The sequence below is a fragment of the Triticum urartu genome, chromosome 6, assembly GCF_003073215.2.
Source record: "Triticum urartu cultivar G1812 chromosome 6, Tu2.1, whole genome shotgun sequence".
Classification (NCBI taxonomy): Eukaryota; Viridiplantae; Streptophyta; class Magnoliopsida; order Poales; family Poaceae; genus Triticum; species Triticum urartu.
The window spans coordinates 446,818,303-446,845,336 of record NC_053027.1 but is presented as its reverse complement, the minus strand read 5'-3'; positions in this window follow the sequence as shown (position 1 = coordinate 446,845,336).

Sequence of the window (27,034 nt, the reverse complement as noted above, 5' to 3'; positions counted from 1 at the left end):
CAAAACATGAAAGAACCGAAAGGAAAGCAGAACTGGGCGAAGCCAAAGGCATGGTTCAATCTTGGAACGCCAGCTAGGAGGGAAATTCTCTTGTGGGTGCAACAACAGTTGATGTTCCCCGATGGGTATGCAACGAATCTAAAGAGGGGAGCGAATCTTGATAAACTGAAGATATTTGGTCTCAAGAGTCATGATTGGCACATATGGATTGAGCGGGTAATGCCGGTGATGTTGCGTGGCTTCATCCCTGAGGATGAATGGCTAGTACTGGCAGAACTCAGCTATTTCTTCCGTGTTCTTTGTGCGAAAGAACTATCGCCTGGCGTGCTAGAAGAAATGGAAGAGTTGGCGCCGGAGTTGATCTGCAAGTTAGAGAAGATCTTTCCACCGGGCTTCTTTAATCCAATGCAGCATTTGATTTTGCATCTCCCGACCAAGGCAAGATTGGGGGGCCCGTGCAAAATCGTTGGTACTACCCAACTGAGAGGATGCAGAAGACGCTTCGAGAAAAATGTAAAAATAAACATAGAATTGAAGCATCGATGGCTGAGGCATTCATCACAGAGGAGGCGGCAAACTTCGTAACAGCGCACTACCAAGCCAAAAATCGTCATTTGCATAATCCGAAGCCTCGGTACAATGCTGACGAGCCTAAAAAGGGTGGATCCAACCTCAGCCTATTCAAAGGGAATCTCGCACCACCTAGTGTTTCACATCCAGTATCTTTGGATAACGAAGAATGGTGGACCATTTCGTTGTATATCTTCAACAACCTGATAGAAGTGCGGCCGTACATCGAGTAAGTTCTCGGTACATTGTTTCGCAACTTCTATTTCCTTTGAACTGCTCTTATTCCTGGATATGTCATACAGTTGATACGTCGCCCTATTCTCGTATGGAGCGGAGATCCAAAAGGATTCAGTCGAAGAGTATGAGCTTCTCACAAAGCAAGGAGGCGGCTATCCTGGTTTCATCTCTTGGTTCAAACAAACGGTAATTTCTATTAGACAATTTCATTTCATTCGCTAATTTGTGCATAATGCAACAATCCTTTCATATTAAACTTGTAGGATAATTCAGAGTCTATGGACGCCGAATTGAGACAAGTCGCTAATGGTTTTGACTATAAGGTCTGTTCATTTGACAAGTACGACATCAACGGGTATCGCTTTCGTACCTATGGCAAAGAGCTATCTATGGCCGACCGAAAGTCTACAAAGTGTTGTGTATCTGCTATCGGCGAAGGAGGTACCGAGTATTATGGGAGAGTTGAAGCAATTTATGAACTTCTGTTCTATGGTGAAAACCCACTGAATGTCGTAGTCTTCAAATGTTATTGGTTTCAGCCGAAGGAGACTAGAAGGACTCATGAACATATAGGGCTAGTTGAAATCAACCAAAGAACCCATTTAGATGTTCCTGATGTCTATATTACGGCTCAACAGGCGACCCAAGTATTCTATCTACCGTGGGCCTGCCAAACTAATCCAAATCTGAAAGGTTGGGATGTCGTTTATGAAGTGCCGCCACGTGCTAGACTTTCTCCCCCAAAGGAAGAGGATTATGAACCTCACATTAACCCAGACACATATGAAGGAGAATTCTTCCAAGAGACACGTCTTTCCAAAAAGCGTTTCAAGAACCGCTATACTTCACCCCAAAACATTGAAGTAGACAGCGACAATGAATCCGACATCACCCCAGAGGAGGAACAAGAAGAGCCGGAACAAGAAGAGGTTACTGCTGCGGATGACCTATCAATGCTTGACCGATTACGTCAAGGTGGCCTTGCACATGTTGATGCCAATGAACCCTATGAGCCCATCATTGATTACAGTGATGATGATGATTATGCATTTATTGATGATACTGATCGAGATTATTAGTAGTGTCAGGTATTCAATTTTTTATGTTGTACTTGATGATGATACACTTAAGTGATACACATATTATTATTCATGTCGGTACTTTTTTTTATGTTGTACTAATTTCGTTTATTCTTTGTCATGGCAGGTGTTGAAAGATGGTGGGCGCTGGTCGGGAGCGCGCCGAGGCCCCTTCTTCGTTGGCGCATGGTGCGAGGTCTTCCATTCCACACGCACCTCTCCGCCGAGCGTTGCTGGACAGTATGGCGACACCGCCGGGCCCTTCTTCGTCGACCGTGGTGCCCAGCAGGGGACGAGGTAAGAAGAAGAGAGGAGGTGGAGCACGTGGTCGCGGGAGAGGAGGTAGGGTGACTCTTACGGCGCCTTCCTCGCCGCCGCCCCCAGCTGTTTCACCCGAGCACGTGACTGCTAGGGTGGACTCGTCTGAGGAGGAGGCTGCACGGACTCCGGTCCACGAGCCTCCGGTCCACGGGTCTTCGGCCCACGAGCCTCAGGTCGACGGGCCTTCGGCCCACGAGACTTGGGCCCACGAGACCCCGGAGGAGCACACGTCTGGATGGGGTACCTGGTCAGGTCAGCCTGAGGAGCCGAGTGGCCACGCTGATGATGGCGGGGAGCCGAGTGGCCATGCTGATGATGGCGGGGAGCTGACTGATGAGGAGGGGGAGGAGGGGGGCAACGTCTACCAGCGTGGTGCTACACGGCTCCCGTCCGTGCCGGCGACCCGCGAGCAGAGGTGGTTGATTTTCCCTGATGGGGAGAGGTAAGTGCATTTAATCTTTTTGTACCTTCTGCATTCATGTTTCTTCAAATAACTGATGTGTTAGCCTTGTCATGCTGCAGGGGTTGGGACCACCATGAAAGTGTCCGCCGGCCCAACTCCGTCCTTGGAGTTCTGATTCGGCAAAACTTCCCGGGGTTTTTCATGTTGCCTGGTGAGGGTCAGCTTCCAGAGGTTGGATTGACTTGGGAGCACTACTTGACTGCCCCGGCCCTGCCAGGTGAGATTATCGACGGTGTCTTGTGCAAGACGAGGGCAGACGTCGTGATCAGAAAGTTCTGGGTAATTGCTCCTTTACACAATTAAAAATCTTCAACTAGCTAGTTATTAATTGTACTAATCAATATTGTCTCATTTGATTGCAGACATTCTACAGGTGTGAGGAGGGATACGAGGAGGAGGCGGATCATGTTATCCACAAGGAGTGCAAGCGCCTACTTCAGAACTTATGGCATGAGGTTCGGGTGCAGGCTGTTCGAGACTACTACGCCGGGCGTGGTATCAAGAAGCCCAAGCAGGAGTGCCGCGATAAGTTCTTGAGTAAGGAGAAGTACATGAAGGTAATTCTTAAGGCCTTGTACTTACTTCCTTCATTTAGTAATTCATAGCCGTAGCGCTCAAGTTTCTATTTGCTAACTTAGGCCCCTCCGAGATGGTGTGCGGATCGGATGGATTGTTGGGAGGTGTTGGTTAATGCATGGTGCTCAAAAGAATGGTTGGCCACCCACAAAGAGGCCAAGGACAAACGTGCCCAAATGGAAGGTGTGCCTCACCACCAAGGCAGCTCCAACTTATTTCAATACGGGCGGAACTGGGTATGTGGTTTGCTTCATGATTCATGCAATTCATTCATCATGCTAGCTTTAGCCCTTTAATTACTAATTTACTTTGTTTCTCTCTTTCAGGCACGCTACAATAAGGCGGATAAGGTGCCAGAGGTGTACGACCTGTATGCCATGGCCCACACTGGCCCTTACAAGGAAGTCAAGGCATTCTCTGTGTCTGACCTCGATGATCCAAAGAACTTCACCAACATCTCCGCCCACGACAAGCTCGTGCAATATAGAGATCAGGGGAAGGCGAGGAAAGGGGAGGACTTTAACCCGAGCCAGGGTCCCATTGATACAGAGCTGCTGATGATATCTGGTGGCGGGAGGTCCCATGGCTCCATAGCCATGGGAGATGGACTTATCCGTTGTCCTAGCACTGTCCCGGAGATCAAGGCGCGCCTGTCGAGCTCCGCTCCTGAGATAAGGCCTCGTGAACGGCCAGTCCAACTCGCCTTCAAGGTTAGTTATACGTACTCAGCTATCTTTCTCCATTACATTGTGTGCGCTTCCATCAATGATTACAAATGGTCATGTGAGTGGTGTTGCAGGCTGCTATACAGAGTGAGAGAGATAGAACGGAGAAACTTCTGGCGGAGGCGGCGGAGAGGCAGAGGGAGTTGGAGGAGAAGACGACAAAGATGTTGGAGCAGGAGAGGGCACGGAATGACATGCAGGCAAGGGCCATGTACGAGCTCCTTGTGGTAAGTTTCTTCTGCAGATTACTTGCTAGTCTTAACATTTGAGTCTCATTACTAACTAGTATGACTCTGTTGTGAAAACCAAATGTGCAGTCTGTGTGCAAGAAGTCCGGTCAGACCGCTCCGCCGATGCCAGTGATTGCTCCTAGGAGCACGGTGAGTTTAATTTGAATGGACATTACTTGCTAGTCTTAACATTTGGGTGTCATAATGCTAATGAGACATTGGAAATGATCTTTGGTGCAGCTTAACTCCAGAAACGCATCGCACGATCCTTCTCCAGCTACCGGTGCGAGCCAGCCCGCTCCTTCTCCAGCTACCGGCGCGAGCCAACCCGCTCCTACACCTCCGTGATCACGGTAAGTTTCTCTAGTGTTTTGCTTAACAAATGCATAAAGACCTAGACTTAGCTTTATTTCCACCAATATGCTTACCATAATGACCTAGAGTTAGCTTCTTTTCCTCCAAAATGACTTAATAAGCTTACTAACCTCATAAACCATCCATTCTACCTAAGTTAGCTCTAAAATGAATGATTTTACCTTAGTTAGCTTACAAGTGATCCAATTTATCCAAGTTAGCTCTAAAATGACCCATTTTACGTAGATTAGCTCCTAAATGATCCATTTTACCTACGTTAGCTTTAAAATGACCCATTTCACCTAGGTTAGCTCCAAAATGACCCATTTCACCTAAGTTAGCTCAAAAACGATCCATTTTACCTTAGTTAGCTCAAAAACGTGGCATTTCACCTTAGTTAGCTCATAAACCACCCATTTCAACTAAGTTAGCTCCAAAATGATCAATTTCACCTAGGTTAGCTCATAAACGACCCATTTCACCTGGTTACCTCATAAACGACCCATTTGACCTAGGTTAGCTCATAAACGACCCATTTCACCTAGCTTAGCTCATAAACGAGCTATTTCACTAGGTTAGCTCATAAACGGCCCATTTCACCTAGGTTTGCTCATAAACGACTCATTTCACCTAACTTAGCTCATAAACGACCCATTTCACCTAGGTTTGCTCATAAACGACTCATTTGACCTAGGTTTCCTCATAAACGACCCATTTCACCTAGGTTTGCTCATAAACGACCCATTTCACCTAACTTAGCTCCAAAATGATCCATTTCACCTAGGATAGCTCATAAACTACCCATTTCACCTAGGTTAGCTCATAAACGATACATTTCACCTAAGTTAGCTAATATATGGCATATACTTCTTCTTCTAGTCTTCTTCTTTTATTCTTTTTCTTCTAGTCTAATTCTTCTTCTAGTCTTCTTTTTCTAACTTTCTTATTTGTCATTTTGCAGGTTTCATTCACTTCACGGAAGCCAGCTTCCTATGATGGATTGCTTGCTTTTTCCTGTTTTTTCCTTTGATGCACTTCTTGTATTCCGCTCGCTTGCTATGATGAAACTTTGCATATTGTATTATGTATGGATCGATGGGACTATGTGCAACCTACTATGTATGTATGGATGGATATATATGTGCTGGATATTTATTATGTTGGATACATATGTGCTGGATATTTATGTGATGGATATATATGTGCTGTGAAATATTTGTTGTGATAATTGTTGGATATAAGAAAAATAGAACAAAAAAGAGGCAGTGCAGGCTCTTTGCCGTCCGCGACAGACGGCAAAGACCCCTTTGCCGTCGGTGGAAGACGGCAAAGGGGGCACGTGGCGCCCACCTGTGCTTCCTGGGGATGGACCATTTGGCCAATTTGCCTACCGTGGCAGATGGCAAAGCCAAGCTGATGGCAAAGACTTTGCATTTGTCGCCCGCCGGGCGGACGGCAAAAAAGAGCGGGCGCTGACGTATAGCTGACATCGTCTGGCGGACGGCAAAGAGGCGCTCAAGTTTGTCGTCCGCTGGCGGACGGCAAAGGCCGCCGTTAGCCGCCTAACGGAGTACCACTGGCGGATGTGCAACATTTTGCCGTCCCCCCTCTTTGCCGTCAGCCGCTGTAGGCAAAGGGCTCTTTGCCGTCCGCCATAAAAATCAGACGGCAAAGGACCTGTTTGCCGACCCTATCTTTGCCGTCACTGTTTGCCGTCCGCCGCGGACGGCAAAGTGCTTTGCCGTCAGCCGTCCTTGCCTTTGTCGTCCGCCATGGCAGACGGCAAAGTACTGGATTCCTGTAGTGGCTGCTCCTCACAGTGAAGTGACAAGACCCTGCGCCGGAGATGACACCTGAGTATAGGCGCCGTGTTCGGCATACCATAGTCAGCCTCACCGTCTGCAATCACTATCATCATGGCTGTAGAGCTAGCCTGCTTACAACTAGCCCTGTTCGACATAATTTCCCGTGCGTAGATGCCCGTGCATTGCACGAAACACCAAGATTGGGGGTGGACGGCTCCGGTAGCGGCCATCGCGCCAGATTTTTCCACGGCCTTCTAGATGTGGTGGGGAGGAGATAAGGTTGATTGTGAGAGACAAGGAGTTGTTTATAAATAGGGAACAAGTGCGGGCATCTTTTTGCAAAAATGGAGAAGCTTGGTTTGTACGCGTCAGATCTAGATGCGATGGCTATCAGTGAAAGATGGGAGGCACAACATCATCACCAACTCAGGACCTGTTTGATTCGCAAGATTTTGAAAATGCAGGAATAGGACACGGCAATATTACAAGTTGTGATGAAAGGATCTTGGAGACTGCGGCCATGTGTTTGCAATCCCCATCGCAGAGGCAGCTGTCGACGGTGAGGTTGAGGGGGACGCAGCGCCAGAGGTGGCGCCACCGCAGGGAAAGCAGGGCGGTCCGCACGGCAGATTTTGTGGGGAGGAGGCCGATGATGACGAGCAGCATGTCGTCGGGGAGGCTGCTGATGAAGTCCAGGCTCGCCGGATGCGGTTTTGGGTCGAGCCGCCTCCTCTTGTTGGCTGCCTCACCGTCCATCTCAACCGGTGGCGACGCCGGTGTACACGTGTGCTGGTGTGTGTTGTGTGCTAGGTGTGCGTGAGTGCGTTCTTCTGTGCATGCCGCCGCGCAGTGGTGAATTGTGCGCGAGTGCGTCCTTCACGCGCAAGAAGTTTGTCCTTAATTCACCCTCAATTTACTAGCGTGCGGGGTTCTACCTCGAGTGGTTTCAACTTTGTTTACTTCACCGCGTGTCAGATGGGCCTCTAGTTTACTTATTTCCACCCACTGCCACATGGGCCAGCACACGAAGATACAGAACACGAGCTGACAAGGCAGTATGTGGATTGGTTGACCAGTTAACTAAACAATATACAGAGCTATACGCTGACACAGTGAGTGTATAATCCGTCGGTATAGAGAGTTCGAGTGAGAGGGGAGGCCCGTGAGAGATAGTAGAGAGAGAGAGAAATAGCTACTCCCTCTGTTTGATAATGTAGTTCCAACATTTTTTTAAGTCAAACTTTTGAAACTTTGACCAAGTTTATAAAGAAATTACTTATATCTACAATACCAAAGATAAATGATAGTATGAAGTAAGTACATGTTGTGATGAATCTAATGATCGTTCCAGATGTAAATGTTTTTCTCCACCTATACCTGATCAAACTTTTCTGAGGTTTGACTTTTCAAAACATCCATATGCTTATGGACGTGATAGAGTCCCTAACTAGAGAGAGAGAGAGTGAGTGAAAAAAGTGTGTGTGCGTGTGTGAAAGAGACATGGACAACACACGATAAAACTAGAGAAAAAGCATGCGTGTCTTATGCAAACATATCACACATGCATCTTCGACAACGGAGGCAAGGTGAGGAGATAGTGTGTGGTTGTTTGGAACCGAGAGATCAAGACCCCTAGCACGTGGGCAAGAGGGGTCTGACAAACAAGGGAGAGAGGTCGAGAGAGACATACGGAGAAAATGCAGACATGGGGAGGAGAGATTGTATGTTTGTCATAAAGAGATCCCCTGGAGATCGTGATGGGACTACATGGGTGGGAGATCGGGTGACAAGGTGTGTGTGCGATAGAAGATGCCCCGAGAGATATCGAGATAGACATATGGATGGAAAGAGACAATGCGTGTGTTCCTGATGGCTAGTAAGAGATAATCATACTTAGGAGGGGGGAGTGCTTGCGCCTATGATGGAGTGAGGGATTATGGTACTTAGGGGGTGCGTGTCACATGGAGATAGAACAAGGGCGGAGAGTGTTGGATGGGTCTATATGTATAGCGCGAGCGAGACATGTGTATGTGTGAACCAGGGAGATATAAGGCCAGTTTGGCTTGCGTCCTGAGCATCTTTTCCCTGGCCTTGGGTTGTGGCTGGATTTGATGCACGCTTGTTTGGTTGCTACCCTGTGAAAAAGAAAGCCCGCCTGGCCTGGGTTCCCTTGCACTTTACTTAGCCTGGCTGAACTCCATACACTGCAAGTAGCCTAGCCCAGGCGGCCGATTTCGAACGCCTGGCCGTGCCTGGTCATGTGGCCACGAGGCTAACAGCAACAGATGGATATTAGCATTAAATAATTGATGCATGGATTGATTGATAGAACGTTGATGCTTTGCCTGGCCCAGGCATGAACCAAACGCTTCAGCACCACACAAGCCTGGCCAGGCAGAAATATTTTACATCTCACGTCCACACCAGACAGTACCGGCCATCAAGGCATGAGGGTCAGGTCATGAACCAAACTGACCAATAAAGTTTGAGAGAGATTGAGGAGCCCCGATAAGGCTGAGTGGCGCGTCAGATAGCTGAGAGGGGGAAAGAGATATTCCATCCGCTCGATAATGCAGTGCATGTAAATTTTTTAGAAGTCAAACTTTGGAAACTTTGATCAGGTTTACGCAAATGTTATTTATATCTACAATACCAAAGACACATCATACAAAACTACATCTCATGGTGAATCTAATGATATATGTTTGCCGTACTAGATGTAATTCTTTTTTCTCCACGTACATGGTCAAACTTTGTGATGTTTGACTTTTCAATAAATCTATATGCTATGGACCAAGGAGAGTGCCTCAGTCGAGACAGATCAAGTGCGTGTGAAGGAGAATGAGTAAGTGCGCAAAAAGAGTATGTGTGTGAAATAGAAAGTGACAACGAATGATAAGTAAGTGCGAACATATCACACATGCATCTCCGAGATAGAAAAGCGAGGCGAGGAGATACACGAAGATAGCTAGTGTGTGATTGTTTGCAACGGAGAGAGACACCCCTGTAGCACATGTCCAATAGAGGTCTGGTCAACAAGGAACAAAGGTCGAGAGGGACACATGGATGGCATGGACGCATGGGGAGGGAGAGAGGGTGTGTTTGTGATAGAGAGATCCCATCAAAATCGTGAGGGGACTATATGGGTGGGAGATCGAGGGAGTGCGTGCGCGATAGAAAGATGCCCTGAGAGAAATCGAGATAGACCATGCACCTGTTTGTGATGGAGACTAAGATTAGCTAGTCATAAACATATAGGGGGGACTGCGTGTGCCTACAATTGAGTGAGAGACCATCATACTTGGCTAGCTGGGCATGAGATTGTGTGTGCGTGCGTGTGAGATGGAGAGAGAACGAGGGGGAGAGATAGAGTTTTAGATGGGCCTATCGAGTGCGAGTGAGATATGCATGTGTATGTGTGAACCAGGTGGATGGAGAGTTTGAGAGAGGGGGGAAGAGCTCCGAGACGACATAGTGGTGCGTGAGAGAGTTACGGGCAAAGAGCCAAGGAATTTGTGTGTGTACGATGAGTGCACCCAAGATATATAGCTTGGACTAGCTAGAGTATCATACATAGTGTGCGAGAGAGACCTATAGATGGTGTATATATGCATGCGAACTAGAAAGACCCCCCCACACACACACACAAAGAGAGAGAGAGAGAGAGAGAGAGAGAGAGGGAGAGAGAGAGAGGGACCAACAAGGTTTTTGTGTCGGATGCGTGCAATAGAATTGAAGATTGTTGGAGAGAGAGAGAGAGAGAGAGAGAACATGAGTCCGGGAGAGGGGGAGGTCGCGTTTTATGCATCAAAGACTGATATAAACCATGTTTCGATATAAACTTGCATTCAAATATTTAAATTGGAGAACATGTTATCTGCAATCCACACATGAACGGATATATGCGTATATCAAACAAGTTCATTAATTTGACTTTCAACATGTTCATGGAGTACTATAATACTGTACAACATGCTACTCGATTGAGGTGTTCAATTTTGGATTTAGTTCACTATTTTGACCTACTGAACGAGCTATTTCATTGAATCGAGATATTTCATTTTGGGTTTGATTCGTTTTTGAGTGGGTCAACTATTTGTCATATAGTAAATCGCTAGCAACGAGCATGTAAAAACACATTACTCCCAAGCATCATCTCTCCATCTAAAAAAGAAGTGGCAAGCTAATATTTCAAAATTTGATCCGAATCGACTTGGTAAGGTAGACATGGATGATCGTTCTCCCAAAATTTGAACGAACCGTTAAACATCCTCTCTGCTCGGTGGAATTCGCCCGAGCAAATAAATGGGAGACGCGAAATTACCGTCCCATGTGGGAAACGCATCAATTGGCCCGTTGTACATCGAGGGTAGGTTCGTAACTTCATCCAAGCACGCCTTCTCCTCGGCCGAAATGACATGCGCCGAATAATTCATAAACCATGGTCGGCAAAACATGCTCTCCTCGCCCGAAATAGCTCGCGCCCACTATTTCAAAACACGCTCTCCTCGCTCGAAATCGCTCGCGCCCACTATAGTTCAAAACACGCCCTCCTCGCCCGAAATCGCTCCCGCCCACTATTTGGGGAGAAGCAAAGTTACTCTACTATCCCCGACCCTTAGTACACAGACCCAAGCCGAGAAGCCTATAGGCAAGGGTAGAACTATAACTCCCCCTCACATTTCAGACAAAATGCGTCCGTAAGACATGGTTCCACTCCCCTCCCAATCCCACCCCCCCCCCCCCCCCCCCCCCCCCCCCCCCCGCCCGCCCCATTCATACCTCGTGGGCGCCAAATCACCTTCTCCCCGGGAAGCTCCCTTCTCCCGAGCCGCGAAACCTCAGCCCCACCTCCATGGCGCCCCCACTGCACCAATTTCACAGCCGCCCTCTTCCCTAATGCCGGAGACGCTGTCCATTTGCCGTCGTGCACTGGGCTGTGTGCCTCTTACTCCGTGCTGCTGGTGCTGCCTCGACGACGGCCGCGTGAACCATACCGGAGCCGATTCCCCCCCGCCGTTGTTCACGGCGCCGGAGCGGCTCCAACTTCGGATCCGTCCAGAGTCCTGGCGCTGCTTCATCGTAGCCGTCGACCATCGCGACATCGCTCTTTCCCTGCCGCCGGTCGCCACCGCAACCGCGCCGGCCTCACCGACTCGGCAGCTGGACCTGCCTACTTCACCATGCCGCCAGATAGGTCGCACCCTCATCTCAAATCACTTTATTTAGACGTCAGTTGTCTGAATTTTTATTCTGGGCCAATCGATTCCCAATGGGAAGCAGCACCCCTCGAGGATGCCCAATGGGAGGCGGCGGAGCTCCTAGGATGCCGGTTGGCTGGTGTCTAACGTAAGGGTGTGGGACCGCAAGTTCGGCGCGGAAGCAACGCTTACATGGCTATCTTTTAGAGTTGCATGGGTTGAAGGTACTGCCGCCGCCAGATCTGAATGACGGGGAGTCTTTGTGGATTGGCCCGGGGGCGGCGCAACCACGGCAGTGCGGTGGGGCGGGGAGCGGGGTTTTGGCCGGGGCCACGGACGGCGGAGGCAGGCTGCTCTGCCGTTGGTCGCTGGCTCTTCGGGGAACATTCCGAACAGTGTCAGGCGGGAGGCACAAGATGGCCAGCCATCCGACATAGATCGGACAGTACCAAAATAAAATAAAATCTTGTGACCCCAATTTAGTCTTCATTCAACAGACGTGTGACCACTCTCGTACCTTGTTGTTGATCTCTTAGTGTATTTCTTCAGATCAAAGAGATATGTCGTTCTTAACATTATGCATTATCTGCATCTTCAGACACACCGTCTTCCGACTCACCGCAGCTGCTCCAACAAGGGAAGCATACACCAGAAGGGAGCTATAGTCCCCACTCAACAGTTCCCTGCATCGGATGCGCGTGCCCGACATGGACAGCCACAACAACTACAGGGCCATCGACAAGTCAGCACATGATGCTCACTCCTATAGATGGCAGCCAGATAGGTTGTACCCTCATCTTACTTGTGTGCAACATTTATGGCTTTGTTATTCATCTAAGCATGGAAAATAGGTCATCACATTTCACTGTATATTCATGCTGATCTCTTACGGGTCTTGTTCAGGAGTTAACGATGTTCCATAGTTCAGCTAAGATACTTGTTCTTTAGGTAACGCTGTTCCATAGTTATCATCCATCAGCCAATGCTATCCCACAGGCTGGTGGTTATAGTATTATACCACTTCTAGTATTACCTATGTTGTTCTTTAATACTTTTGTGTGCCATCTAGTTAATCTCGAGTACAAACGATACATATTCTGTAGCTTTCATCTATGTTCTCCCTTTAGTTTATGAGACCTGTTGCTGCTAGTTAACCCCAGTCCTACTATTTATGTCGTCTCCTACATGCACTCATTACATAAATCTAAGTACTAGTTGTCTTCCATGCATGTCAGATATAATTGCACACACTAATATATCCACAAGAACCTCACGGAGCAATGTAAAGGCCAATAAACCTGATGTCAATGATACCCAATATGATGGAACATGTAAAGGAAGTTCTTCAGAAGACTTGCAGAAAGATGATGAATCCTCTTCACCCCACAAGGTCCTTGCTCTAACTTGGCCTGTGATATGGGTACAACATGCATATAATGTCCTGGAGTGTATCTACTCTGTTGCAATGCCATGTGCTTAGCATGTTGATCATGCATGTAAATATGTCATGCCTTCCTGTTTTTCAGTACCTATTCCATTCATGATAACATGTTTTCAAATTCAAGTACTGTCATTCTACTCTATCGCAATGCCATTTGCTTAATTTGGACATCATGCTTCTGAATATCTTATGCATTGTTATTCATCAGTATGTACTTCATCTGTCTACCATACCATGTTTTTTTACATTGAAGTGCTGTTCTAGTGCTCTGTTGCAATGCCGTCTTATTTTCCCAATCATACACGTGTATGTTGCCTTAGTTATTTCTGTACGTATTCCGCTACCATACAATTTTACATTCAACTAGTGTTTTTTTGCTGTGTTGTCCTGTCGTATCCCTAGCTCTTACACCATACTCCCTCCGTACGGATTACATGTTGCCGAAATGGATAAAAAAGGATGTATCTAGAACTGAAATACGCCTAGACCCATCCATTTTTCCCAGATGGAGGGAATACATGTCAATATGTCATGCCTTTCTATTCTTCAGTACCTATTCCATCTCTCTGTTGTCGCATGTTTTATAACTAAAGCACCATTCTTCTATACAAGGCATGCAAGGGGAAGACGACTATGTTAGAATCTGAAGGGTTCCAAACAAGGCGTTTGCAAAAGATCCAAATGCCAGGAGATAATAAACCAACTCCAGTTTTTATAGATACTGCTCCAGCACAGAGAAACCCAACTCCTACTGATAATAAGCATATTCCAGTGGCTAAAGAACTAGTCTGCTCCAGTCCAGCAAAAACATGTCAACTCAATTCTAATAAGCATGTGCGTATCCTTGCATCATGAAATTTTATAGCATGCTGATCATATTTTCTACATGTTTCTTACCCATCTCTCTTTTAGAAAATAAGCTTAACAGATAGAAGAATTTCTGCAATGGTATCATTTATGAGGAAAGATTCTTGTAGGAATTCTCTGTGCTCCAATGTAGATGTTAGTACCAGTTGTATATCACTATATTTTTACATCAACATGTATTTTGTTAATCGGCGTGAATACAACCTTTATCTGATCTAAATTTAGTTGTAGCAAAATGTATGATTAAAGGCCACAATGTTGATTTTTGCAAGGAAAACTGCCTGGTAGTTTTGCATCCTGAGCTGCATGAGTGTACTATCTCATATCAGTGGGTTTGAATACTTTGGTTCTGCAGTGGGTTTTTCAGTGTTTTTTTACTGTGTTGTCCTGTCGTATCCCTAGCTCTTACATCATACTCCCTCCGTCTGGATTAAATGTCACAGAAATGGATAAAACTGGATGTATCTAGAACTGAAATACGCCTAGACCCATCCATTTATTTCCGGATGGAGGGAATGCATGTCAATATGTCATACCTTTCTATTCTTCAGTACCTATTCCATCTCTGCTGTAGCATGTTTTATAACTGAATCACCATTCTTCTATATAAGGCATGCAAGGGGAAGACGGCTATGTTAGAATCTGAAGGGTTACAAACCAGGTCTTTGCAAAAGATCCAAACGCCAGGAGATAATAAACCAACTCCATTTTTCATAGATACTGCTCCAACACAGAGAAACCCAACTCCCACTGATAATAAGAAGATTTCAGTGGCCAAAGAACTAGTCCGCTCCAGTCCAGCAAAAGAATGTCAACTCCATTCTAAGAAGCGTGTGCATATCCTCGCATCATGAAATTTTATAGCATTCTAATCATATTTTCTACATGTTTCTTACCCATCTCTCTTTTAGAAAATAAGGTTAAACGATACAAGACTTCCTCCATTGGGATCGTATTCGAGGAAAATATCTTGCAGGAATTCTCCATGCTCCAATGCTAATGTAAGTACCTATTGTATATCACTATATTTTTACATCAGCATGTATTTTGTTAATCGGCATGAATCTAACCTTTATCTGATCTAAAATTAGTTGTAGAAAAATGTTAAAGGCGCCAATGTTGATTTTTGTAAGGAAAACTGCCTGGTAGTTTTGCATACTGAGCTGCGTGAATGTGCTATCTCATATCACGCACATTACTGAATTGTAGTGCTTCTCTGGTTGCCCATTCATTCATTGTGTCAGTGTTGCTTTCCTATTACCTTACCTGGCTGATGATAGCTGTGCCATATTGTGTTAATTTGGTGTAGGCTAGTTGCCCAAACATTCATTGTGTCAATGTTGCTTTCCTATTATTTGACTTGGCCAATGATAGCAATGCTAGTGTGTTAATTTTGTGCAGGCTGCTGAAGATAAGAAGACAAACTCTGAAAATAGCAAGGCAACCCCATTGTTTCTTTCCAGCAAATCTAGGCCAGGTAATATGGCAATAACTCATGATTAATCTGTTTGGTTCTCGTCCTAATTTATGTTATGATGCAGTGGTCGAGACACTCTCCACTATCAATAATACAAGCCTGCCAAAATCGCCATCTGAATCTGTTCAGTATCCTGTGTATCGAATGCAATGGAATAAATGTATGTTTGTGAAACAATTAATGGCTGAAGCAATGATGGAAATGGTGGATGAATCAGAGGTGCAGAGTCGTGCGACACAACAACTAATCAATGTTTTCAGAGACAGTGTAGCAAAGCAGCAAGAACTTGCCCACATGTTTATGGGCGTCATCTGTGCTGAGGTTGAAGATTGTGACGTTGTAGATGGTTAGGTTCTACTCATTTATTTGCACTAGCAACAATCTTTGATTGCCAGTGGATGTAATTTCCTGTAATATATGCTGGATGTGCAACGTTATTCCCTGTATGCCGTACCTGTGCTTGATCGGTTTTGGTCCTGTGCATAATTGCTCGTCGTAATGGGCTCAAATTATCTAATTTGGCCTAAAGACATGAACGAACATTAGTGGGTCCATTAAGTTAATGGGCCGTTACTAGGCCGAAAGTTAATGGTCGGCCCTCTTACCTCCTGGGTCGTTAAAAGGCCGACATCGAAGCGGGCAACAGGTGGCCCCAATTTATTTCACGGGTCGTTAACAGGCCGTTACTAAGTTTGGGCTACATATGACCCAACTATACTGTAGGCCTTTAGCAGGCCGAAAGAGACATGGACCATGAAGAGCATGGGCCGCTAAGAGGCCGAAAGTCAGGCCGTATTGTAAACGGGCCAACTGTGTTGTGGGCCTTTAGCAGGCCGAAAGAGAAACCGGGCTGGTATTGGACCATGAAGGGCATGGGCCGTTAAAAGGCCAAAACTAAGGCCCGAGTACAAATGGCCCAACTCATTTATGGTCCGTTAACAGGCCAAAATGCACACAGGGCCGGGAATTGGCCCAACACTTACATGGGTCGCTAAAAGGCCAAAACTCAGGTCCGACTACAAATGGCCCAACTGATTTATGGGCCGTCAACAGGCTAAAAGTGACACCGGGCCAGAAATTGGCCAAACACTTAAATGGGCCGCTAAAAGGCCGAAACTCAGGTCCAACTACAAATGGCCCATCAGATTTATGGGCCGTCAACAGGCTGAAAGACACACCGGGCTGGAAATTAGCCCAACATTTAAATGGGTCGCTAAAAGGCTGAAAGATGTACATCCTGAAAATTGGCCCATCCATTAAATGGGCCGTTAACAGGCCGAAATATCATCGGGCTGATATTAAGCCCAAATATATAGCGGGCTGTTAACGGGCTCGAACTGATGATGGGCTGCAATGGTGTCAAATCTTTAACGGGCCGTTGACGGGCCGAATTGGCACATATCATATGGGACGTGGGCTTAAATGGACCTGACACAAGTAGGCCTTATATGGGCCGGCCTGCTAATTTTTACGGGGCCATCCTTTTTCACTGGAATGGGCCACTATTGGGCCATGCCACATGTCGACCTATCATAGGCGCCTCCTGTCCAATGAGTGGATGAAATTTGTCCCAACGGTGAGGCAACACGTGTTTCCTTCGGCCAATCAGAATTTTACACGTGGAAATTTCCCATTGGTCAGGGCTGTTAACGGGTTATCGGATCCAAAATCCGACCCGATAGCTTAACGGTGTTCTGTTATGGTGGATGCCACGTGTCGGTCACCCTTGACGAAAGCACTTCTGTGACGCGCGATTTATCGTCATGGAAGTGGACACTTCCGTGATGATAATTTTGGTAATGTCATGGAACACTTCTATGACAGCACATGTATGACTATCTTGCTTCTGTCATAAAATCGTCATGGATGTACATGCATGACAAAAAACGCGACCTACTGTGACAAACACGTATCATCACGGAAGTGTATTTTTTTGTAGTGCTATCTATGCTTTTCTCGTCTCAAACTCTATTCATGCTACATCACAAAGTTTGATCAAGTTAGATTTGGACCACTCTGTGTGAGGAGCACTCGGAGTCCCCGATTCGTCATAGACTTAAACTTCCAAAACTTCTTTGTGCGTTTCGGTCTGACCGATTCATCCATTTCGGTCATACTGAGATCACTAAGTCGATCTAGGTTTTTAATCTCGGTGCAACCGATTTGAACTTTTCGGTCACACCGAGTTGTAGTAACTGCTTGCAGTTATGCATCCCGGTGCCACCGAGTTGTTCCACTCGGTCACACCGATAGGGTCAGGCTATATATATCCCCGAGCCAAAATTTGGAAAATTCTCCGAACCCCTTCGCCCGCGCTCATCCTGCTCTGCCTCCCTGGGTCTCCGGATCGTCCTCCTCATCGCCAGCTGCCTCCCGCCGCCATCAATGAAAATTGTCTCTGCCATTGCCGCCGTAGCAGGTCCATCACCGCACTTAGGGTATGTACTTGATCCTTGTGCTAATCTCACTCCGATTCCTAGCACATTGTTTTGCCATGTATCTTGCCACGATTGAGATCACTCTATCCAGCGAAATTACTCCGTAGTTTAGTTGTGGATTGAAAATTTAGGGTTAGGTTTCCGCCGAAATCATCTCAGACCAACCGAGTTGTTGAAATCGGTTCCACCTATTTGGCTAAGGCCATTGCACATGTGATTCTCGGTCTGACCGAGAATTGCAAATCGGTGTGACCGAGTTCAATTCTTTGTGAAACCCTAGCAGTCTCGGTGCCACCGAACTGTGACTCGGTCTGACCGAGTTCACTAGTTTAGGTTCCAAAAGCTGCTTCGGTATCACCGAGTTTTCAAATCGGTAGATCCGAAATGCTTTCTGTGGAAAACTAAAACTAAGTTTTTGACTCATTCTTTTGCAAAAACCTCTGTACTTTGTGATGCTCATCTACTCTACCTCATCTATAATCTATTCACAGGGTCTGCTGTCAGTGTGTGCATCATGTCAGATCAGAGTGACAGTCAGAACAAGTCTGAGGAGCAAGTTAACATGAGTGAGGGCACTAGTCCCTCTAGCAGCTATGATGATGGAAGCAGGAGTACACCTAGAAACTTGCCTAAGGCAGCCACCAGGGCCAGAAAGAAGAGAACCTCAGATTCTGAGGATGAGGACTATGTGGCTATTGAGGAAGAGGCCACCTCAAAGAGGAAAGTTCTGAAAAAGGAATATGGCACAACTGCTGCCACTAAGCCAGGAGTGAGGACAAAGGTTCCTGCCAAGAGAGTTCCTATGTCAAAGGCCAGAACATCTACTAAAGAAACTTTGGGATCTACACCCAAAGAATAGGTTGTGGTAGAGAAGAAAAGGAAATAAAGGATCAACAAGACCATGGCCAGAGTAATTGGGAAGCCCTCAATGATGCAAGAGGAAGAGGAAGAGGTTGCTGCACCAGCACCTAAAGCTCAAAAGCTTATGGGAGATGCTATAAGATCAGGGGCTGCTCCATCTAAGCCCATAGAAGCTCCCAAGGCAGCTGCTCCAAAACCCAAAGCTGCACCCAAGAGAAGTAGAAGGAATATTCTAGCTGCAGAGAAGAACAAGGCCCCAGTGCCTGAAGCTGCTATAGAAGAAGAAGATGATGAGTCACATGTCTTGAGGAAGTTGAAGGCCAAAATTCCAGATCACAATGATGCTCATCCAGTAGCTGAGGACATGAAGCTCAGGAAGGATGCATGACTCAGACAATGGAGATCGACTGATCCCTATGTAGTCAGGAGAAGAACTGATGTGGACTACAAGTTCCATACAAAGGAACAACAGGACTTCTATGAGACAGTGTTGCTTGACAAGAAACCTATAGTCTGTGATATGAGATGGGTGGACTGGGAGTACATCAGGGAAATTTAAGAACACTATCCTGGAGTCTATGATAGTTTCAAGTCTTGTGGAGTAGAAGACTTTGTTGGGCAGAAGCTCACAAAGTGGAATGATGAGCTTATTATGCAGTTCTACTCCACAACTCATTTCTACCCAGATGGAAGGATTGTCTGGATGTCTGAAGGTACTAGGTACCAGTCAACAGTTGAAGAATGGGCAAAATTGATCAATGCTCCTAAGGAGAATGAAGATGACTTGGATGTCTATGCCAAGAAGAAGAAGGATCACAACACCATGGCACATATGTACAGAGAGATCCCAGATGCTGCTCTTGAGACACACAAATTTGGATCAGTACATTACCTTCTGTCAGGTTTGCCAACAATCAACTGGATCCTCAGGCACACTCTATTGCCAAAGTCAGGTGATCACAAGATGATCAGAGGCCATGCAATTAACCTGCTTCACATATTTGATGTGCCTTAAAAGTTCAAAGTCATGAGCCTAATTGTGGAAACTATAAAGAGAACAGCTGCAGATCAGAAGAGAAGTTGTGGGTATGCCCCACAGATCCAAGAAATAATCAACTCCAAGATGGGCACTGGCACATATCTCTGGGACAAGTATCATATGCCCATCTACCCAGACTTTGAGGACAACACTGTGGTGATGGATGAGAATGAACCATCTTCTGTGCAAGCACAAGCAAAGAGGGAGAAGGCAAGGACTGAAAAGGCTGCAAAGATGCCAACCATTGATGAGGCATCTCAATATGTTCTGAAGAGAAAGCAAGATTAGCTTGGCTACTTGATTGCCTCCACTCTAAGGATTGAGAAGGGATTGGCCACCCTGACTCAAAACCAAGAGAGCTTGGAGAGGATCATGGAAAAGAAGTTCTATGATTTAGATGTGAAGGTCACTGAGATACAGTTAGTTGTTGAGCAACTTCAGGATGAAGTGCAGGAGAAGAAGGGCAAGTCTACCACTGATGCTTTTGCTAGAGTGCCCAGAGGATAGAGATCTGCTGCAGTGCCAGTTACAGACACCAGAGCAACTTCATCTGCACCAGCTACAACTTCAATGCCACCAGCTCCAGCACCCACTCCACCGGCTCCATCTACATCAACTGATGCCTTCGTCCTTGGAGTTTTATCTACACCACCACCTGAAGACCAAGCCTGAGAGCCGATCTAGCACTATGCATTTTTTATGAACTTTTTGGTAACTTGTTGCCAAAGAGGGAGAAAATGTATAGATCATAGGCTTCGAGAGAGAGTGTTGCTCTTTGTTCTCTCTTGTTTTTTTGGTGGTTGAACTTTGTTATTTGCTTGTTTGAGATACTTTATGCTTTTGTGTGATACTTGGATGATCATGTTTTTGATCATATGCTACCTTAATGCTTGTTGGATGACATTATCCTTTCATATCCCCATATGATCATTCACTTTGCTTGGTGATGAGTGCATGTATTTAATTATTATCATTTTGAGCGCTCCACCAAGATGTATGTGACATGGAAGAGTAACCCATGATCCTAACTCATTGTGCATTTGCAGTCCAAAGCAAATCTTAAACTATGCAAAAATTTTGGGGGAGCTCTTGCTTTTCACATACTTCTCAAAGCGACAATGTTTTTCATTCTTATTATCATTTGTCGAAGCTTTGATCTATATGTTGTCATCAATTACCAAAAATGGGGAGATTGAAAGTGCAACTATCCCTAGGTGGTTTTGGTAATTCCTAACATCATATAGCTCATTGAGCTAATGCTATTTCAAGATTAATATTTCAGGAAAGCTCAATGATTGGCATGGCATGGATGAGAAAAGTGGACCCCTCAAAATGCTAAGGACAAAAGGATTGGCTCAAGCTCAAAGATCAAGACTCTACATTTTCTATTTTAGTGATCCAAGATCACATTGAGTCTATAGGAAAAGCCAATACTATCAAGGAGGGATGAGGTGTTGCTTAATGAGGCTCTTGCTCAAAATGCTTAGTGCTATGCTCCAAAGCCCTCAACTACTTTCTCACATCCACATATGACCTAAACCAAAAGTCAAACTCGGCCCCACTAATTCTTTCTATCCGGCGCCACCGAGTTCAAATGTCATAGCCACTGCCACAAACCCTAGGCAAACTGGTCTCACCGATAGGGATCTCGGTCTCACCGAGATGGGATTGTAATCTCTCTGTTTCCCTTCATAACGTTTCAGTCCCACCGAGATGAGCGATCGGTCCCACCGAGATTGCAATGTAAACTCTCTGTTTCCCTTTCGTAACATTTCGGTCTCATCGAAATGAGCGAATCGGTCCCACCGAGTTTACCTGACCAACTCTCTGGTTAGCTTATTACCAAAATCGGTCTCACCAATTTTGTGTAATCGGTCTCACCGAGATTATGTTATGCCCTAACCCTAACCATATTGGTCCTACCGAGTTGCATGTCGGTCCCACCGAAAATCCTAACGGTCACTAGATTTGTTGAATCGGTCCGACCGAGTTTACCAATTCGGTCCCACCGAGATTGGCAAGTTGTGTGTAACGGTTAGATTTTGAGGCTATATATACCCCTCCACCTCATCTTCATTCATGGAGAGAGCCATCAGAACAAACCTACACTTCCAACTTAGTTTTTCTGAGAGAGAACCACCTACACTTGTGTTGAGGCCAAGATATTCCATTCCTACCATATGAATCTTGATCTCTAGCCTTCCCCAAGTTGCTTTCCACTCAAATATTCTTTCCACAAAATCCATATCCTGTGAGAGAGAGTTGAGTGTTGGGGAGACTATCATTTGAAGCACAAGAGCAAGGAGTTCATCATCAACACACCATTTGTTACTTCTTGGAGAGTGGTGTCTCCTAGATTGGCTAAGTGTCACTTGGGAGCCTCCGACAAGATTGTGGAGTTGAACCAAGGAGTTTGTAAGGGCAAGGAGATCGCCTACTTCGTGAAGATCTACAGCTAGTGAGGCAAGTCCTTCGTGGGTGACGGGCATGGTGGTATAGACAAGGTTGCTTCTTCATGGACCCTTCGTGGGTGGAGCCCTCCATGGACTCGTGCAGCCGTTACCCTTCGTGGGTTGAAGTCTCCATCAACGTGGATGTACGATAGCACCACCTATCGAAACCACGACAAAAACATCCGTGTCTCCTATTGCGTTTGAATCCTCCAAACCCTTCCCTTTACATTCTTGCAAGTTGCATGCTTTACTTTCCGCTGCTCATATACTCTTTGCATGCTTGCTTGAATTGTGTTAAGATTGCTTGACTTGTCCAAAGTTGCTAAAATCTGCCAAGAACTAAAATTGGGAAAAGGATAAGTTTTATTTGGTCAAGTAGTCTAATCACCCCCCCTCTAGACATACTTTCTATCCTACATAAGGCTTGTCCCAAGGACCCCTTCCCATTGCCGCGCATTGACCAGATTGTTGACTCTACTGTCGGATGTGATCTGTTATCATTCCTTGATGCCTACTCGGGGTACCACCAAATCTTCATAGCGAGAGAAGACGAAGAGAAGACAACATTCATCACCCCATGTGGCACGTATTGCTTTTTACGTATGCCTTTCGGGTTGAAGAGCGTTGGCTTGACGTTTGCAAGGGCAGTCCAGATTGGTTTTGGAGGAGACGTTTGCGAATCTGCGCAAGATCAACCTCAAGCTGAACCCTGAGAAGTGTGTCTTCAGCGTTCCGTCTGGCAAACTTCTCGGGTTCTTTGTGTCACAGCATGGGATCAAAGCGAATCCAGACAACATCAAGGCTATTGAGCAGATTAGGGCACCCAAGCGGATCAAGGACGTGCGTCGGCTCACTAGTTGCATTGCCGCCATGAGCAGATTCATCTCCAGGTCTGCTGAGCATACCCTTCCCTTTTTAGAAATCTTGAAAAAGGCGAGCCTAATGGAGTAGACCCTAGAGGACAAAGCGGCACTTGTCGGCGTTTTGGGAATGGGGGTCCCCAGACTTGCCTGCGGCCTACGGCGTGGCTCAAAGGGGGGCCCAGCGCGGCCCATCTTCACCAACACAAACCCAAGACCCTCGCGAGGGGCCAAGCCTCACGGGGCGGACGACGTGGAGCTTCCTCAGGCACGACCAAATCAGGCTGGCTCGTGAGGAGGCGGAGAGATCAAGGCGGGGTACCTCACGAGGTGCCCGTGACGCAAGCCATGATGACCAAGGGCGCCAGGCGGGTGCCAGCCCGCGCAGTGTCCTCCTTTCCTCTTTGGTGCAAAGGGGGCAAGCGCAGCCGCGGAGTACCGGGGCATCAGGCAAAGGTTGCCATTTCGGTGCAACAAGACCAAGACCAGAAGGACTGCAAGACGGAGGTCATTGTGGAGCCCAAGACGGCGTCACCACCAGAGCTTTGCACAGGCAAAGACTACTTTTGTCAGGGTAGCTAGTACTAGCTGTCCCCCTTCAAATTAGCCCGCCATTGTTGGCTCCCTTCCCGCTCGATATTTGGGAAGAGGACCAGGGCCTCTATAAATAGGACCAACCACCCACAGGAGGGGGCAGCTGGGTGAGAAGTTAGAGGTTGGAGATCAAAATCCGAGAGAGAGAGAGAGAAAGGTGACTGAACTCCTCCCAGCAGTTCATCTCCCCAGCCAAGAACAGACCCTCGCGAGGCTGTTCTTCCTTGTATTGTTCATCATCATCAGCCCAAGAGGCAATCCACCACACCACACACTGGAGTAGGGTATTACACCACAACGGTGGCCCGAACCAGTATAAACCCTGTGTCTCTTGTGTTGTTCTTTCCATAGTTTAGATCTTAGCGAGGCGGAGGGGTGCAGGTAGGTAGGAAGCGAGATCTCTACGCGCACCCCAGTGTTCGAACCTCAAGGGTCTGCTGGAACCCGAAATCCGACATTTGGCGCGCCAGGTAGGGGTGCGCCGGGATTTGTCTTCCACCACCCCATTCTCCTCCGACCATCACGCCCATGTCTGACGCTCGTCGGGCCCGCGCTGAGCACTGGGCCGCTCTTGCTTCCCGCGTCGCCCAGACGGCCCCTGTCAACGGGCGTCCTCGCCGTTCCTCGTCACCTGCCGTCAACACCGCCACCGGCCCGGCAGGGGATGAGCAGCAGGCATCGTCTCAGCATCCGTCCGTGTGGCAAGACGGCCGCACCGCAACTCCCTCGCTCACCCCAGCTGGTTCTTCGTCCCGCGCGCTCCGCGCGCCCATGGAGGCTCGGGCTGCACTCATCGCGGCAAACGAGCTCCTGCGCTACCATCCTGTCGACGACGTCTACGAAGAATGGCTCGACCGCGTCGCCAAGCTCGTCCGCGCCGCAGGGGGCTCTCCTGCGCCGTCCGTTCCACTGCACCGCACCCCGCCCCACGGGGGCGATGAAGCTCCGGCGGCGCCCCGGCCGCCTCCTCCTCAGGAAGGCGCCATGGCTCCAAGGCGCGTGGCCCCTGGGCGGAACCCGCTCCGTCAGGTGCCAGCGCGGCAAGAACAGAGCTGTCAAGAAGTCCCTCGCCCGCAGGAAGCTGCCCGGGCGCTCCCTACTCCAGCACGTCGCGACCATGCTCCCGCTCCCGCGCGTCAAGACCCCGCACTGCTCCCAGCTGCAGCGCGTGGGGACATGCAAGACCAAGCTCTCCGTCACCCAAGGCCTTCCGTGGCCACAGCAGGCTGCCGCGCCTTCACCGCTGAGCTACGCAGCGTCGCGTGCTCCCGGCAAGTTCAAGCCAGACCTGCCTCCTCGTTACGACGGCACGGCTGACCCTGCGGAGTTCCTCCAGCTCTACGAGCTGGGCATCGAAGCTGCCAACGGAGACGAGAAGGTCATGGCGAACTGGTTCCCCATGGCGCTCAAGGATGGGGCCCGCACCTGGCTCCTGAACCCGGCTCCAGGCACAATCTCCTCCTGGGACGAGATGCGCATCCGCTTCATCGCCAACTTCCGAGGTACTCACGACCGGCCACCCGCCGTGAGCGACATGCGCCGCATCAAGCAACAGCCCGGGGAGACCCTGCGGAAGTACATCCAGCGCTTCAACAACGCACGCCTCAAGATTCCCAAGGTGACTAAGGAGGCCATCATCTCAGCCTTCTCCGACGGCGTGCGCGATGTCAAGATGAAGGAGGAGCTGGCGATGCATGAAGACCTGTGCACTTCCTTGGAGCTGTTCAACCTGGCAACCAAATGTGCCAGGGCCGAGGAAGGGCGTCTCTCCCTCCTTGAGCTGCCTGCCGCAGACCCAGAAGAGAAGAAGCCCAAGGCCAAGGATGTGAAGCGCAAGGGGGCTGCTGTGCTCGCGGCAGAACCAGACACCAAGCGGGGCAGAGATCAGCCCGAACCTTCCAAGGGCAGCCGGTACTGTGTGTACCACGACCTCCACACCCACAACACCAACGAATTTCAAGAGCTCCGAGCCGTTTGAGAAGGAAGGATCGGCCATCGCCCTGACCGCGGTGACCGGGGCTACGGTTGAGGAGGAAGGAATGCAGGACGTTGGGAAGACCATGGCCCGCGCCAAGGGTGGCGCGATCAACCTCGCGAGGATCGCTGGCAAGACCTGCCTCGCGAGGGAGACTAGAGGGATCAGCCTCGCGAGGATCGCCCGCAAGGCAACGCAGGCCTCCCACCGCTGCCGCCGCAGCCAAGGAGAAACGAGGACCGTCACCAGGACGAGGGGGCTGGGGGCTTCCAAGAGCCGCGCGCGATCGCCTACATCCTAGGCGGGGCACAAGCCCCAGCCTCTCAACGCATCTTCAAGCAGTTCGCCCGCGAAGTGAACGCAGTCCTCCCCAGGCTCGAAGCCACGCGCCCTCTCAGGTGGTCGGCGTGCGCCATCACGTTCAGCGCAGTAGATCAGCTCAAGTGTGCGGCTCTAGCCGGAGTCCTCCTAATGCTTTGTTCCCCAATCGTCAGCAACGTGGTGGTCACCAAGACCCTCATCGATGGCGGGGCAGGGCTCAACGTCCTGTCCGTAGAAACATTCAACAATCTCCAAGTGCCCTACAGCCAGCTTCAGCCAACCAAGCCTTTCTCCGGTATCACCGACGGCTCCACGGTCCCGATTGGGCAGGTCCGCCTCCCGGTCACCTTCAGGGCACGCGCCAACTACCGCACCAAGCTCATCGACTTCGATGTCGCTCACATTCGCCTGCCGTACAATGCCATCCTTGGGTACCCAGCGTTGGCCAAGTTCATGGCCGTAACTCACCATGGCTACAATGTCCTCAAGATGCCAGGAAGTAGTGGAGTCATCACGGTGCCCTGTGAAGAGAAGGACACGGTGTGTTCCCTGGAACGAGCCTTTCAGGCCGCATCACTGGAAGACCCGGATCGCGGAAGCAGGAGGCCTCTCGAGACCGCCCCTAAGAAGAAGAAGGCATCGTCCGACCTGACCACTCAGGAGGCAGGCCCCTCTGGGCCCGCGCCTGCATGGGGGGAACATCCTTCCATCGCATAGGAAAGCGCGCCCGGCGCCCTCCTCAGGCAGGGCTCGGGGGCTCTCCCCTGGAGGGCCACCGACCTAGCTAGGGTCATGAGGGAGGCGCTTGGGCACCAGATGGAGGCGTGTTTCGAAGCATGTTTCCCTCAAGAAGGAGCAAGGCAAGGAGATCCAGACCCTCGGGAGTTCGTCAGCAAGGCCACTCAGGAGCTACAGGAGTCAAGAGTCATGAAAGGCGGCTGCCGCCTACCAGCAGTGGCTCCCCATCCAGGTGAGGATGGTGGGCTGCGCGTCTGCGTCGACATACCAGGGCTCAACCGAGTCGCCTCTCTGGAGCGCCTTTGGCCCTCGCGAGTGGGGCGCTGCGGAGGCCCACCCCACAGCTACGTTTGCATGCCTTACGGCTTGCCGAACGCGGCTGCCACGTACCAGCGCCTCATGAGGGGCA